Below are 16,488 nucleotides of genomic sequence, written 5' to 3'. Positions count from 1 at the left end.
TATTTACTACAACAAAATATGGTTCAAAATAAGATACAAATTTTTTTTCATAAAAACCAAGCGAAAGTAGTTAATACAGTGTAAATTTAAAAAAGAATACAAAAATAAAACCCACTACAGGGAAAGAGAAAAGCCAAATACCCAAGGTCAGCACTAATTTGATTCACCAGTCACAAAAAACCAGCCTAAGACTCAAACACAAGCAATGAGCCAGAGATTGTGTCATTTCACAATCGTCTGTAGGTGTATATAAATCCACTCCATAAACACAGTTTAAGGCCTAACAGCCTACAGATTACAGGCAGAACTGTTGGCTGCACCTTTGGAATATTTAGTTAGATAATTAGATTTGGAATAGACTGACAGTATGTCAGGGTGAACTATCATTCCTGTCTTTTAATAAATCTCTTTAACCTTTCCAATCCAGTTAGATTGATCAACAATAAAGTGAAATTTTCAGAGGAAGATGCCTGACTGACACATATTTTATTTTTCTTCACTACAACAAGGTTTTTGTCTAACGAAATGTGATTTTCAAAATAGACTATGATTCCCACAGAGCCATGGTTTAATCTTCATATTCAATCTTAATTCAAAAAGTTTAAATTCCTAATCACTTTGCAGGAGCAGATATATACTGAAATAGTAAGAGAACATTTCACTGTATGCCATACAGCCTATCACAAAATATTAAGTTGCCTGTTATCTGATAAATTAAGCAGTGCTCAACAGACATAGAACCTTGCAAACTCAAAGTTTTGCAAACACTTTAACCTGGTTTTGCTCATAACTCAATACAAGGTAAATATCCACCAAACTGACAGCAAAGCTGAAAACCAAAATACCGAACCACAGGACACCTGTAACTAGAGTACTGCAAGAAAATTCAGATAACCCCAAACAATTGTCCAAGTAACTTTTTTTGTTCTCAGGATATTTAAAAAAAAAACACCTCTACAAGTTTTCCTTCTATGCAGACTAAATGACAAAAGATGAATAAAACACATTTGAAAATAATAAGAAAAACCACACCCTATTCTTTGTATGCAACACTTTTTTTTATTTTTACTCTCCAGAGAGCAAATGTTGTAGTTTAGTGTTCTCAGTGGAGAGAAGAAAAAATCCTGGGAATAAACTCTAACAGTCTTACCTCAAATGTTTTTACAGATTCAGAACAAAAGGCCATGCCACTGTCCCCAGTAGCAGCACTTAGAAAAAAGATGCAGGCTAAATAGAAACTATGTTTTTAATGATTGCAAGCAAACCCTGAACTGAAATGTATCAAGTTGAATTTTGGAGACAATACAAGATGTTATATAGATGCAAACAGTGACTAACATCTCACTGTTGACATGTCAAGAATGATCAGCTTTAATGTAAAAAAAAAAAAATAATCCTCACATAGAAAAGAGGTATCCCAGGTACTTTTTAAGGCCAGTTTTACTCAGGACCACTAAAATGACCATTTAAAACTTAATTAGGCAAAAAATAACTATAAACCTGAGTAACCAGTTATATTTCTACCCCCTTTAAATATGGAAAACTGGAGGTAACATTATTTGAAAGCATTCGTGATCATTACAAAAGGTAAGTAAAACTGTTTCATGAGCAGAAACTCAGCTTGATCCAGCTTTAGGGAACAGAACACTTGCATTTGTCAGCCTGCTCTGCAGAAACAATCTGTGCAAACACCTTTATGAAGGCAGCTGCAATACCCAGAGCAAAGGAACGGGAGGTGTTCCCAAAGGACACGAGCAAAAGGAGGGAGATGGGCACCATCACAGAGCTGGGGCAGTGACGCAGTGAATTCTCAGAGCACGGCTTTTGAAGTGCAGGAGACTCCTCTTCCACCACAATTAAATCAAGAACACCTTGTCGAGGTCAGCATTTTAAAGTTTTAGATTAAATATATTCTTTAGAAGTTTTGTTCTGCTTTATTTTAATTATTCCTCTATTTAATATTAATCAACCCTTGTGTTTTACTTATAAATGTGCGTAAGTTGCAGTACTTCATTTTTTCCACTTGGACACAATCTTGAGTCTCAAGCTTTTCTTTTGTGTTTGGTCCCTCACCTGTCAAATTAAGTACAACAGTTGTAGGCAATGATGCTAGCAGCTCCTTATGGCAGCCTTGGACTGCACTCTTAATGCTGAAAACTACTCAAGAGTTGGTAATTGGGGTTTTTTGGGGTTTTTTTAAAATAAATAATCTCATTAAAAGTCACTTTTCAATTAGAGTCTTTTCTGGTTTGGAATATTTGAGCAAGTCTAAGCAGATTGATGCACAGGAACACTTTGTAGAGCTGAGCTGTGCACAGATCTCCCGGCTGCAGAGATCAGGTGCTGGAGCTCAAAGGTCCACCAATATTCCAAAGCTGGGCCACTAATTGACATCCTCAGTATCCCTGGTGCTGCTGGGTACTTCCTGCTGGAGATAACTCACATATCCCACACATGACTTTCATGAAAGTCACAATCCTGCTGTTATTTTATGGTGCATTCACAAACTCTGCTACAGCTTCATTAAATATTGATAAAAACAAAACCTAAAAACTGGTTCTAAACATAACTGCAGAAAGTACAAACCAGCAGAAAACACTGTAGAGACTATAGTTTTCCTGATTCTTTATCTAATAAAAAATAAATCCTATTGTCTCTTGTTTTATTTTACACCTAACCAAATACTGAATTGACTTTTCCACGGTGGAATTGTCCTTCATAGCTTCAGAAGCCTGGTAAATAAACAACATTGTATTGTGATGTTTGACCCTTTTATTATTTATTAAAAGAATTAATAAAACCTAGGAATTCAAAAAATTTAATAATCCAGCTCCTTAATTTATTTTTAGTTTTTGAATGTGGTTACAGTCCCAAACATTTATGAGCAACAGAGGGGAATTTCTGTGAAGCATTCAGATGTCCCTGAATTCAGAGCATATTCCTTAAGGTATTTTTTCATTTTTTTAACTGCCATGTGTCCAGGTGTTTCATGCAAAAGCAGCAGGGTATATTGATTTCTGCTGGAATCCTTCCAACTAAGTTGGAATAAAAAACTTATTTATATTTATCTTATTCTTTTCTCTTGCCTTACTGTATCAGCAAAGGTTTACGCATGACTCCCACACTCCAAAAATGGATGTAACATTGCCAACTCCCAGTTACTGTTTAATCAAATTAATTCCATTCACATTTCAAAGAAAGGCTTTAGAACTCTTATTTATAAACATAGAGTTGGTTTCTAAAAAAATTCAGTCTTTGGGACTGTTGAAAAAAATCAGTAGGAAGAACACAGACACTATTTTATTTCGTTTAGGTTTAAAACAGACTAAAATAGTGTTAGTGAAGTTGTGTTCTTGTCTCATTAATAGATGTCATTGCACTTATACGTACAGGATGGCTCATTATAGCTGATTTTCTGAGTGATCTTCAAGGCATGATATGGTTAGAAATAGCAAAATAGAAATGCTATTTGCTCCTTCAAGGCTACCACATTCAGTGTTTCCAATACTGTGCCCTGGTATTGATAAACCTGTAACCTCCAGGGAAAAATGCAGGAAAAGGAAGAATGCAGGATTTAAAATATCCTGGGAAGCAGCAGCATTCAGGGCAGCTGCTTCTGCACAGATTGCAGCAGCAGCCATCCCCATCCATCACATCTGTCCTGCAGCATTCCAGCTTCAGAAATGGATTTTGCTGCTTACATCTGGAACAAAGCAAGTTTCCTCTGCTAGCTTTAAATGAAACCCACACTCCATGGCCCTCGCACTGTAAACATTTTTTTTTCCAGGCAGACAACATTAGCTGCTGTAGGGAGAAAAATGACCCAGGAGAACAAGAGATGGGAAAGCCTTGTATGACTTTTGTGACCAGCAGACAGGCACCCAAACTCTGCAGCTACAGAGTCATTAACACAGGTAAGACAAATGCTTGGTGCATTTCCACCAAGGAATATTAAGACATGATTTATTTTAACACCAGAGCTCACACACTGGAAGACTTTTTAAAATGCTGCATATTTATATTTATACCCATATACCACTGGGTATTACCAGCTTTACAGATTCAGTACCAAAACTGGCTTTTCCTTTATCTTTTTATCCATTTATAACTGATCATTTCCCATAGAACCAGCACTTACTAAGGCACTAAAAAAGCAAGATGCTTATTTTAAATCCTTCTTCCCATATCTAAATGCATTGCAAAAAATTAGCCAGATACAAGTTAGTAAAGTTCCTCTGAAAATACAACTCTAGTTATCAAAAAAATACCTTCTCAAGAAATCCCTACAACAAAAATATATTTTTGATAACACATTCTTGTATCACTACTGCATTCCACAAAGAAAGCAGCCTAAAAAGTCAGTAAATAGCATATAGGGAGTTAAATTTTGTGTTCAGTGAAGTCAGTGCTAAAATATTTACAATGATTCAGTATAAGCAGAGTTCCCTGAAGTTCCTATAGGGTCATCTAGTGCTTCTCTCCTGATATCTCAGAATTATGTGTGCTAGCCCTAACTAGAAAGAGTCTTGAAAAAAAAAAAAAAAATCAATCTTACACACAGAATAGCTTATAAGTGATTTTGTTTAGTCACCTACTGAACCTTAAAAAACATAGAACCTAAAATTTTTATTGCTGTGCTCTTAGATGTGTCATGGTTTAGGAAGGGTATTTCCCAGTTCAGTGCTTGCCCTGTTCCCTCTCCAGTTAGAAACACAAAAGGCAAAAATCACAGGTCAAGATAAGAGAGATTTGCTGGAAACAGTAGGAGAAAAGGAGGAAAGAAAGGGAACAGTACCAACAAGACTGATAACAAAATGTACCCAAAATAGGGAGATTAACATGTGAGATGCTCACCTAGGAAGATATTCATTAAGGTAGAAGGAAGGGAAAACATAAATATTTAGTATTTATTTTGATATTGCCTTAGCTGATGGCAGCTCTTTCTTAAGCTGTTGATATTTACAAAGGAAACATCTAGACATAGCCATTTTTAATGCAAAGCAGAGATCTTTGCTTCGTCAGTGCTACCTCAACAATAGCTGGCATTAGCCATGGACCTGCTGGAATAATTAAATTTAAAAATTCTAGTAAGAAATGATGAAAATTAAAAAAAGAAAAAAAAAAGAAAACTTCAGGTTTTTAAAATAATAACAGGCTTCTTGTTCTGAACTTACTTGAATTCTTTTGCATTTATTTATATATTATTAAAACCAAAAGCTTAATTAAGAATAGAAAAAGGGTTTTTTTGCATTTAGAGCGGCAGTTTTGTATAAAGAAACAATAGAGTTCTGCATGGGGTTTATTCAAAAAGCTACCCCTTAACCATTTCTGTGCCAGAGAAAATTTTATTGGATCCAATAACAGTTTAGAAGCTTTGATCACATCATGACATAAAGCAAAGTTCTGCTATGGATAAGGGACTCACTGAAACTTTTCTGTGATCTATTCTAGCTTATAGACTATCTATTATTAAACATTATTAATATTTTATTATATTTTATATTATATTATCTATATAATATAATTTAATATTTTCTATTATCCTTCAGATTTAAAGGGACAAATCAGTGTAATTTAGCAGCAAATTGACAAGGCAGCCAGTGCATGGAAACAAATTCATTTACAGGTGCTGCCCTCCCATCAGCCTGGGGGGAGCTGGAATTGTTATCAGAGACAGCCCCATGTCTTCCCTTTGCATTTCACTCTGAGGATTACATAAGAAAGCTCATGTGATATCAACTCAACCAGCACATTCCTCTGAAACATTTCTCTGTCCCTCCAAACCAGCACACCCTCAAACAAACTGCTTTCCTCACCAGAGCACAGCATCACACGCACAACTGCAGAGAAAACACAGAATGCTTCCTGAAGAAGATAGTAGAGACAATCATCTCTCCAAAAATCACACATGCTCCCTTGTCAGCAACTCCTAAATTAATTCTTTAAGCTTGACCTTGTTGTTCATATTGTCTAAATGTTTTTGCAGCTTGAAATCACTGTACACAAGAATTATCTTGAAAAACATATGGAAGCATCTTCAAGTTACTACTGCGTTTTTCGAAAATATCATGTGTTATTTACTTTATGCAAAGAAATCTGAAATCTAAAATTAGCCCCTTACTTTCATGACTTAAGAAAAAAAATTAAACTAACCAAGCCTTAGTTCTAAAGGGAATGCACAAAAAGATGCCCACCTAAAGCTTTGTCACAACAAACTCAAAAGCAGAAAAGGAAATAATGCCAGTATCGCTTTGAAACATAATATGTGATCACATCTGTCAGAACTTCAGTGCTGAACCCTAAACACCACTGAAATTCATCTCTGTACGGGCAATTTGCACATCAGGGCCTGCATTCTCCTCTGCTGCTCAGACTGAAGCCAGGGAAAGCTGAACAAAGGGGAAATGACTCAGAGAGCCCTGTGAGACACAAAGGGTCAGAAACTCGGTGTCTAGGAGCCAAAGAAACAGAAGTGACTAAGACTCTGAAAGGTTTTAGAGCTCAAAGTGAAGAATTATTCCAAAACTGAGTTATGACAGTTCTGATGGGCTCTCTAGGTACAAGTGCTTTTGTCAGTCAGATACATTCACTTAGCCTTCAGTGTGACTTATTAATTGACCTAGAAGAAGCTGATAGAGGAAATCAGTGGAGAAGCAGCACTTAGAGATTGTGCCAGAAGCGGATCCATCACCCACACCAGGGCTTCTCTTTTCTTGGACCCCTGCACTCCCACCCATCCCAGCTCCTGGCATCTCTGGAGACATCAAAAGAGACTGGATGGCACCACTGCACCAAAAAAGGGGCACCCTCTTGAGGATATCAAAATGGCTCTAGGAAATGACCTCCAATAGATGGAGAAACTGAAATACTGTTAAGTGACTCTGGAGCATAAAAGCAAAACAGTAAATTAACTTGAAAAACAAAATAAAATATTTTTTAATATTTTAAAAAAATATTTTTCAAGAGGTGCAAGCAAAATTTAGGAGGGACACCCTGAAACAGAAATTTCTGTGTAGGTTAAAAGAGGCTAGAAGAAAACAGATATAGCACACATCTGTGATATCTGCAATCACCAGCACTCTGAAATAATAAAAAAAAATAAAATAAAAAAAGAACAAGCAAAATTTTACCTTATGTGAAATCTACTGAATCAAATCAAGAAGAAGATACAAAAAACTAAATGACCTAAATAATTCAGTACTGCTACAACATGAGTATAAAAGTAGTGTTACAATTATTGTTACACGTAGTAAAAAGCCCAATTAACAGTCCTCCAAATCTTTTTATTTCTTATATCACAGCTGTCTTCTTTCTCCCTCTGCCTGTGAAACACTGTGTGGGGGTGGGAGTTAAGATGCAAGGACCAGAGGAGAGTAAAGGAATGAAAAAAATCTTAGATCTGGAAGGCAAATATCTCTGTTTAAAGCATACAGGGGATTTAGCTTGCCCAGCTCTTGCTAAAGAAATGCTAGAATTGACAAAGTCTTATCACTAATGGTAGGTGGCAAGTGTCCTCACTGAGCAGCAACACCTTGTCAATCCCAGATCTGTAACAATCTGTATCTGCACATCTTTACACACTATGGTATGGGACAGTTCTTCTGTTAACAGAGTACTGGGTCATTTTATACATTTTATAGTAAGCAGTGGCAAAGGGAAAATGGTAACAGTGCTGACAAGGCTGGGCTGCCTGGGCCTGATCTATGCTCTGAGGTTTATAGTTTCTCTGGATCATTTACCATTTCCTTTGTAAAGTTGTACAGGGACTACCCAGCACTGTGTTTTCAACGTTTAATAAATCACTTCTTACAGCCACCGTCAAGGTACTGTAGGCTTAGAGGGAGCTACCTAATGGGATGAAGAAATTCTTCTAGTTATATGGGGAAACACTTAATGCTTTAATGCAAAAATACTAATTATCAAAAAGATGAGAGAAGGTTGTTTGACTGGCAGTGATGCTCTTTCTCCAAGGAATTGAAATAGGTCAAACAGTACATTGACTAGAAACAAGGGAAATAAAAAAAGCTATTTTAACTCTAAGCTTCTGCATATTTCCAAGGCATGCAATCTAAAATTTATTCATTACTTCATTTATAATTCTGACATCCTTGTTGTGTGGACATGCAAAGTCAGGCTATGAAACATTAACATTAATCTCCACATCTCCTTTCATAAAGAAACCCATATAGTCTACATTATGCTCTATTTTTTTAAATCTCATTTCCTCACTTTATTTCTTTAAATTCAGTCTTCCAGAACAGAAAGGGGATGGGCATGAGAAAGCAAAGTGTCTTTGCAACAGCTCCCTCATTCTGCACTGCTCTGTCCTTGTGTATGGATTACATCACAGGATTTCTTTTATTCTCTTTCTCAGGTAAGGAGAACAATTTCCCATCTGTTTTTGACGTGGCACTGTCAGTTCACACACTGCAAATCCCCTTGTCTTTACTACCAGCACACAACAACAAACTGCTCAGCTTTATTGGCCAGCATTTTCCAGTGCCAGCAATTAGGTAAATCACATACAGCTTTTTAATTTACACACACACTGCTTCGGCACAGCCAAGAGTCAGTCAACTGTGGTAAGGAAGTGCTGCATAATGAGGTTCTCAGTGGGCTGCTACAGCTTCAGAAATCAGACTGGAGTCAACAAAACCCAGGTTGGGCTGAGTTTGACCAGAGACATCAAAGGTAAATACTCTGCAATATTTCACAGAATAATACAGACATGATTTTTTCTATTTCAGGAATCCTTGGCCCTTGACTTGCATTCAAATCACACATCCCCCTCTGATGTTCAATTTAACACAGAATTATGAGTTTGACATCCTTGATACAAATCTAAGTCGTCACCTATTAAGTGAAACAGATTTTTATGCTGCATTTCCTGCAACTGAAAATATTATGTTGGTACAAAAGTTTAAAAATTGAAACTTCTTGGCTGGTTGCTTAATATTAAGGAAGACACAGCCTTAGAGCAACAAATGAGTACACATTTTCTTGTTAGTGGTAAAGCAAGGAGCAAAGGGAAGACAAAGAGTTTGGGACTGTAAGACAGACGCTTTCATGAAGACAAAGTCTAATGCTCTCTGAAATTTCTCTTGGGACCATCACCACCACAAACAGTATTCTGTTGGGGCTCCTGTTTTTCACCTCAGTGTCCACAAGCCACAACACTGTAAAGCTGAATTTGGAAGCACATAAATGCTCCTACACCCAATGTGCTCTACAGTTCTAATTTTATAACCTGTCACCATACTCACCCTGAGCAAAGTATCATAGCATCTTTCATGTTATCAACTAAGTGCTTGATTATGGAGTTTCAGGAGATGTAATTAATAGTTAAAATCTGCATTTCCCATTTCAGTGTGTTTAATTCATTCGTTTTAGCATCAAATTAAAAGTTAGTATGTATTTTCTTCCCATGTGGAGGTTGTTTAGAGGATGGCTCACTGGCAGGTAAGGGAAACATGCACACAGCTCTTTTATATAATGCCACCAAGAAGATTATGAAGCATCAGAAACTTAATTAACACCAAAGGTAGCCACATAAAAAAAAAGTCTAACCTATTTGTCTTCCACATTTAATAATCTCTACAGCAGTTATGTCCTTCCACAACCATCAAGAGAATACATACAATTCAGTCTTTTAACAGTGACAGCAAGCTAGTAAATAAGTTATTGTCCCTCTTCCCTATGTCTTTCAAGTTCTCCCAACTCCTTCTGAGACCTGAGCACCAGTAGCACACAAAGCATTCAAGCCTTAGCATCTGCATTTATTCAGTGACTCATAAAAATATCTAACACCCCACCAATCTACCCCTTTTCCAGTAGTTCCCTGGTCACCATCAGCCACAGAACTCACCTGTCACTGCCAGGCACCTCTGGGCTGACACAGTGGCACCCTGAGGTGCATCTCACCAGCAATTCCAGCTGCCAGAGCTTCCTGGACATTGTAGCACTCCTCCTTAATCATTTCTGAGTGACTGAAGCATCACTGCAGGCAAGCAGTAAACATACCCTGCTGTTTTCAGTAGAATCCGCTTGTTTTGGTGTGAGTTATGGTTTCTTGGTTTTACATAACTGAATCAGACTGTGCAGTGTATCCTTCAACAAAATAGTTGTGGAAGCTGTGATTAATAACATTCCAGTAATTACTTAATTCCACTGAAAATCATGAAGAAAAAATTCGTCCTTGGTAACTAACACTAACTAGAATTTAAAATTTCTCAGAAACACTCAGGTTAATTTTCTATTCATTAATGACTAAACAAACTTTGTAGTTCTTATGCTTTGCCTTCCCATCTTTAAACTTTTTTTAGGAAAACTATTATATATGCTTTTAAATTAGAGCTTACAAAAAACCAAACCAATGCAGAAAATCCTACCAACCCTCCAATTTTATGTACCTGAGGAAGCAGTGTAGTTGGGGGATAAATAAATTCAGTGGTCAGTTTTCCCCTCCAATGCTGCACAAACTCACGAGGTCTGCAGGGTGGGCTTCTGGCAGTGTAAATTCAGTGCTACACAAACCTCAATCTTCACACTTTAAGTTACAACAAAAACAGCATGACAGAACAAAGCCACCACTACTTGACTGTTAAAAAGGATAAAGGCGATGTTAAAATAGCATCCACAAATTTGGGCTGTAGCAACGTTTCATGATATTCTCTATTTTCCCCTCTTTCACATTAGGAAAGTAGAAGAATGAAACATCTGTAGCAGCTTTTCTTCTTGCTCTGAGAAGCAATAAGATGCTTTCTCACCCTTCAGTCCTCTCCACTCTGCAATTAATTGATTAAGATAATACAGACTAAGCACAATTGTAGCATCCATCTTGCAACAAAACTAGCCTCGAAATAGAAAACATTCCTCAGCTTCCCTGAATCAAATCCATGTTAACCTAAGTTATCTACCAGTGTTAGGTAGCAGAGAACATGAAATTTCACATACTGAAGTTGCATCCTTGTTTCATTACTCAGATAAAGCCAGTATAGAATGGAAACTGAAATATCTCCTACCTTTACCCATGAGAAATTTGGGCAATATCACAAGCACTTTGTGGCTGACTGTACCGGTTTGATGGTCGCAAAGCAGTCAGCTTTGCACTGCTAAACAAAACAGCTTGAGGTTCAACAAATCAGCAGTGTTGGCATCTGATATAGCTCAAGTAAGGGGGAGGAGAGTCATTGCGAGATGTCACTGACAACTTCATTTCCACTTCTGTGCAAATTAAATGTAGGCTGGGGCACAGAAATGGAACATAATTAGACATAAAAAGTAGGACTGCAGGCTCTGGTTGACTGAAGATACTAGTACAGAAAAGAAAAAGCCAATTAAACCAGTAGTTTAACTCACAAACTGCAGCATTAATAATCCTAATAGAACTACAAAACAACAACCACAGAAGTCCAGTTCTGGAAATGCAACACTGAGCACCTCCAATGGCAGCCTAATTCCATTGTAAAATCTCTCCACTGGAAAATGCATCACATACACTGCTCTAGTGCCACCACATTGGAGAAAAACACATATACAAGCAACAGATGTGATCACTGAAATATGAGAGTACAATATGAGCAATTAACAACTGGGTGAGAAAAGATAACAGGAAAACTGCATTATCCTCTTCTGATGGCTTCTAATTTTTAAAGCAGCTATATACAACAACTGAATAACTGTTCTAACTTAGACCACTTATACATCTTTCAACCTGCTAACCAGAATAATAAGCACACTATTTCACAATCATTATTTTGTTAGGCCATTTTAATGACATTTTATAACTAGTAGGAGATTTATTGTCTACTCAGAAGCTGCCCACTAGGCAGCAAACTTATCACTACTGCAGCTGCCTCTGAATTTGTCATGTTACAAAGCTGACTCAGACAGTGATTTCGTGCCAGAAGATCTTTGGCAGCAGCAGCAGTAAAAATCCTAGTAATATCCTCTGGAAAGCACAACTGCTACTCTTGGAAGGGTGGAAGAGACCACAAAAAAAAAATCAGCTGATAAATCAGATAAGCTAGTTTCAAAATGCTTCAGTAATCGCTGTCAGAAGTTCACAGGAGATGAACCCTATCACTAATAAATTCTTCTAAAAGATCCCATTTCAGGTTTGTGCAAAGAAGTTCAGGCAGAAATACTCTTTACAGTGTTTTGCCCCCTCCTCTTCCAATGAATGTTTAGTTTCTCCAGTCATGCTGCTTTTTAAATTATTCTCATGTAATGTTGTCCAGGTCATACCAATATGTAAATATATACTTAAATATGTGAGGCTTTAAATAATGGGCTAAGTGGATTGAAACACAATTGGTTCTTGACACAAATAGTTCATCCAGTTTATCCAGGTTCAATTTCAGTGCATAAATGAGAGAGCCATGAGACAATTGTCTGCTCACATGGAGATGTACTTGCTTCTTAGCCATTCCTAAGAAAACAAAGATCATTTCCTTTACAATCTACCCTACTGTTCTCCCAAGTAAATCTTCCCAGAGCAAAGATTGCTTTATTGGTACAAGTTCTGACAAAATACCAGGAAAGGAAGTAGGATGAGCAGCTGAGTGAAAAAATGAAGGAAGAATAAAACAATAAATCCATCAGGTGCTAAAGCATAATTTCTCCAAATACAAATTACATAGGCTGGGGTCAAAAAATACAAGGCAGGAGAAGGAAACTGAAAAAAAACCAACTAACAAACAAAAATGCTAGAAATTCAGGATATCAAGAAAGTTCAACAAAAACCTTCCCACACAAACAGCTAACAGGTCCCTTCAGGAAGAACACTGAGAATTACAAAAAAAAAACCCTAATATCTATCTCTACGTAAGACTACATTTTACATAGCTGAGATGTAACTTGGATGAACTCAAGGCTGAAAAAGTATCACTCACTAAACAGTGAGGTACTTTGAGTTCATAAATAGCAGGTATAGTATGTTGCTAATAATCTGGTAATTATTTACTTATTTTATCTATTAATTTCACAATTCCGTTGGAACTTTTATTTAATCTGCTTTAAACTGGGGTTTAAGCATAATACTGCTTCTTCTCCAATTAGACCAACATTAAACCAAAGTTACTGACATCACTTCTTAAAAAGGGGAAAGCCCCTAACATCTAACCAAACATCTAAGCCTGGTTTGGAAGAACTCATTCAGATTGAAATTACAAGGTAGCTCCTTTTGAATCTGGGATATTTTTATTTTATTTTTTTTTTCTTTAAAAGAGTTATTTTTACACTGCTTCAGCTTTCAATTTGTTTTTGCCAACAGTAAATTTAGACTGACTGCTCTAAAAAGCAATGGAAAATGTGTGATGATTTGGACCTAATTAAATCCTGAGCAGAAGTATGGAAAACTTGGGGGCAGGGGAAAGCACACAATCAGAAGTTCTCTAGCACACAGAGAAAGTGGAAATCTTTGGCTTCAGTCATGGTTAGGCTGAATTAGCCATATTTTGCACAGGGAAAGGCTTCATAAATTAAAAGGTTATTTAAACAGATCCCATGCCAGCACCCTTGAATAGGCACTGGCACATAGAAGAAAGACATACACCCACATCTAGAAGAAGAAGAGAGTCAGAATTTCTTTCCTCGAAGCTGATCTCATTTTTGCTGCAACAGCCTCTGTGGAGCACTGGAGGTTGGAGTGAGCTAGAACAAGCTAGAACAATTTTCAGACTATATAGTTTGCATAAGCAATAAGGTTGGCATCTGGTGGCTCTAAAAATAAATACAATTCAAAAAAAAAATCAGTCCTGAGATGGTAGAATTAATGCTTGACATCCCTTTTGGCAGCTTGTATCTCTCCATTTGCCAGCTACTCTTATTTTCTTGCTATTTTCTCCAGTTGAGTATGCTTCATGGTTATTCAGAAGATTTATGTATTTTCTTATGCTACTGCCTTAGTAATGTCAAACATGCAAGATGATACTTTCTGCTAGCTAATTCTCTTCCCACTAGATGACAAGGACTTCAAAGACAGAAGGAACATCTTGAGTCTTTATTATCCAACTTCCCACTTGCGCACACGCTGCACGCGGAGTTTGTTTGAGGTGGCAGCTTGGTAGCAAAGCAAGACACGGAGCACATCAGCAGATGAGCTGCTGGGGTTCAGCATCAAACAAAGGCAGCAGCACACCCTGCCACACACTTCATCATAAGGCTGGCAGCCTTATCTCTGAGCACACACAAGACATGGTATTGCTGAAAATCTCGGCGTGTTTTCGTGGTATATCAAAGTTCACATCAGAAGGAAGCGGCTTTTGAGTACTGAGATCTATACTGCACCTGAACTGACTACTGGAAATGAAAAACTTACAGAACCACCAAAAGCCAGCGTGGAAGCAAGCCAGGACTTGCAGACATCCACTATGACTGGATAAAGCCTCAGACAAGCCCACAGATCTGTTCCACACACCATGGCTATTTAAACATCTGAACAGTGCTAATATCTTGGGATGTTCCAAGAAACAAATACACATCCCCAAATCCATGTATTGTATCCATAATTATCATAGCACGGCCAGTTAGTGCTGCTAGTGATTGTTTCAGAAAATAAACAGATCACTGCATTTTTCCATTTTTCAACTGTAGATGCATCATGAGGCCATGGGTCTGGAAAACCTCCCTTCACACATTCAGAGACTGCAGTGCTCTTCCACGTGCAGCAGTGCACTGCAACCACTTCTGCTGATTCTCCCAGGCTCTCATTTCATCCCAGCATTATCAAACAGATGCAAGACTTCTGAGGAGACTGAACAACCAGGCAAACAGCTGAGGGCTTGTACATTTATAAAACTTTGGCTGAAATTCAGCCTTCCGACAGCTGCAGCCATGTTCGTGACATCTTGAAAAAAACTGAACTTCGCTCCTATGAAGACTTTGCTTTTGTGCGCAAGTTTTTGCTGCCCTATTTTAGGATACAGGAAGGATTCAACACTTCACATCTCTCTCTCTCTCTCTCTCTCTCTCTCAGGGTAAAGCTTAATTTTTAATGAATTGTAATTAAGAACCGAAACCCCACCCTCTGTCCACCCCCGCAGAGCTTATAACTCCAGCATCCATCTCTTCTATTCCCTCCCCTCCCTCTTCAGCACTGGAGGCAGAATGTACAGAGAGTGGGACCCTCCCATCTCTTCACAAAATTAGACAGATGAATACACTGGGAGCACATCAGGAAGCAATTCAGATTACGGCATTATTTCAAAAGCTGTGTACTTTGAGCATTCCTTGAAATGCCAGAAGAAATCTGAGGATCTGTAATTTTTTCGTATCTGGGACACATTTTACATAGAGGGAGAACTTTCAAGGGCTGAGGGTTTAGTGTTCTGAGCTATCCTAAAAATCAGAGTGTAGCAAAAACCAGGACAGAATCTGCCCTAAAACCAAGAACAGTTAGAAGTCTCACTTCGTAGATGTTAATATTCTCCATATTGCTGTGAGCTATATTTGATATTATTTGTCTAGCATCAGAGCCATGCAGAGTACTTCACACAATGCAGGAAATGGAGATTTACTCTTAGGAAATTTGTCTCATGAGTTTTAAGAAAAAACACACCATGTAAAAGGTCACAAACTGCAGAACTACTAAGGTAACCTTCCTCCCTGATTGTTACTCAAATTTCCTTACAGCTGGCTTTCAATAAAGGCTTCATGGATGAAGAATTAGATATGCAGTCATTGCAAACATCTAGGCTTTTAGTACAATGTTTGTAACCATGATATAGCAATGATTTTGAGAAAAATAACAACACCAGAACAAACAACAACTTCCCCCCACTCCACTTTATTTTTTCCTGCAGATCCACAAAAGGCCTTACAAACTTATCCCCCTCCTCAGCTTTTAATTCCACTATTTCCACACTGCTTGGATCTGGGCTTGTTGGCAGAGATGTACTTCCCAATCCCATTCTGAGCTGGTTGTCTAATTTTGCAGATATACTTCATTGCTCTACGTTCATTACTGAGTCTCCTCCTCATATAATTATGGTGTACAGGAGTCTGTACATACACAAACACTGCTCAGTTTCACCAGGACAGAGGCCAGAGCTAATAATATGCATGGGTTGTAGGCAAAACATGCTTGAAAAAATGTAGACTGGTTGAGTGCTCCTATCTGTGTCTGGTTGTTTATGGAAGCAGGCAGATGCCACCAGGGATAACTTTTGCCGATTTTGTGCAGGATTTGTGCTTGACAAGATGATGTCATTAATCTGATAAGCTTATCATTCACCTGGTTTTAAATCAAATACAGTCCTGTACATGTATGCATGCACATATGTGGCTACACAGATGCACTCTGGCTTGCTTGTTTATAAATATATCAGTTTTTTGGTGTAAGATTTATGGGGTGGAGTGCTGGTAAACAACTTGGGCATCTCATTTCAGTTTTATCTGGGGAGAGGCTATAACATGAGAAAGACTAAGAAATTATTCTCTGCTTCAGCAAGTCTCTTAAAACTCTAATATATAACAGCTCCCTCCCCC

At 37.7% G+C, this 16,488-nt stretch overlaps 1 protein-coding gene across 3 annotated transcripts in view; it reads right to left on the bottom strand.

The window, feature by feature from the left end:
• NRG3 (neuregulin 3) overlaps positions 1 to 16,488 on the bottom strand; it is a 395,272-nt gene that overhangs the window by 203,351 nt on the left and 175,433 nt on the right. The window lies entirely within an intron of this gene.

The sequence above is a fragment of the Cyanistes caeruleus genome, chromosome 8 (genome assembly GCF_971803275.1).
Source record: "Cyanistes caeruleus chromosome 8, bCyaCae1.hap1.1, whole genome shotgun sequence".
NCBI classification, from domain to species: domain Eukaryota; kingdom Metazoa; phylum Chordata; class Aves; order Passeriformes; family Paridae; genus Cyanistes; species Cyanistes caeruleus.
The sequence above is the reverse complement of the archived record's forward strand: the minus strand, read 5'-3'. Positions and strand labels throughout refer to the sequence as shown.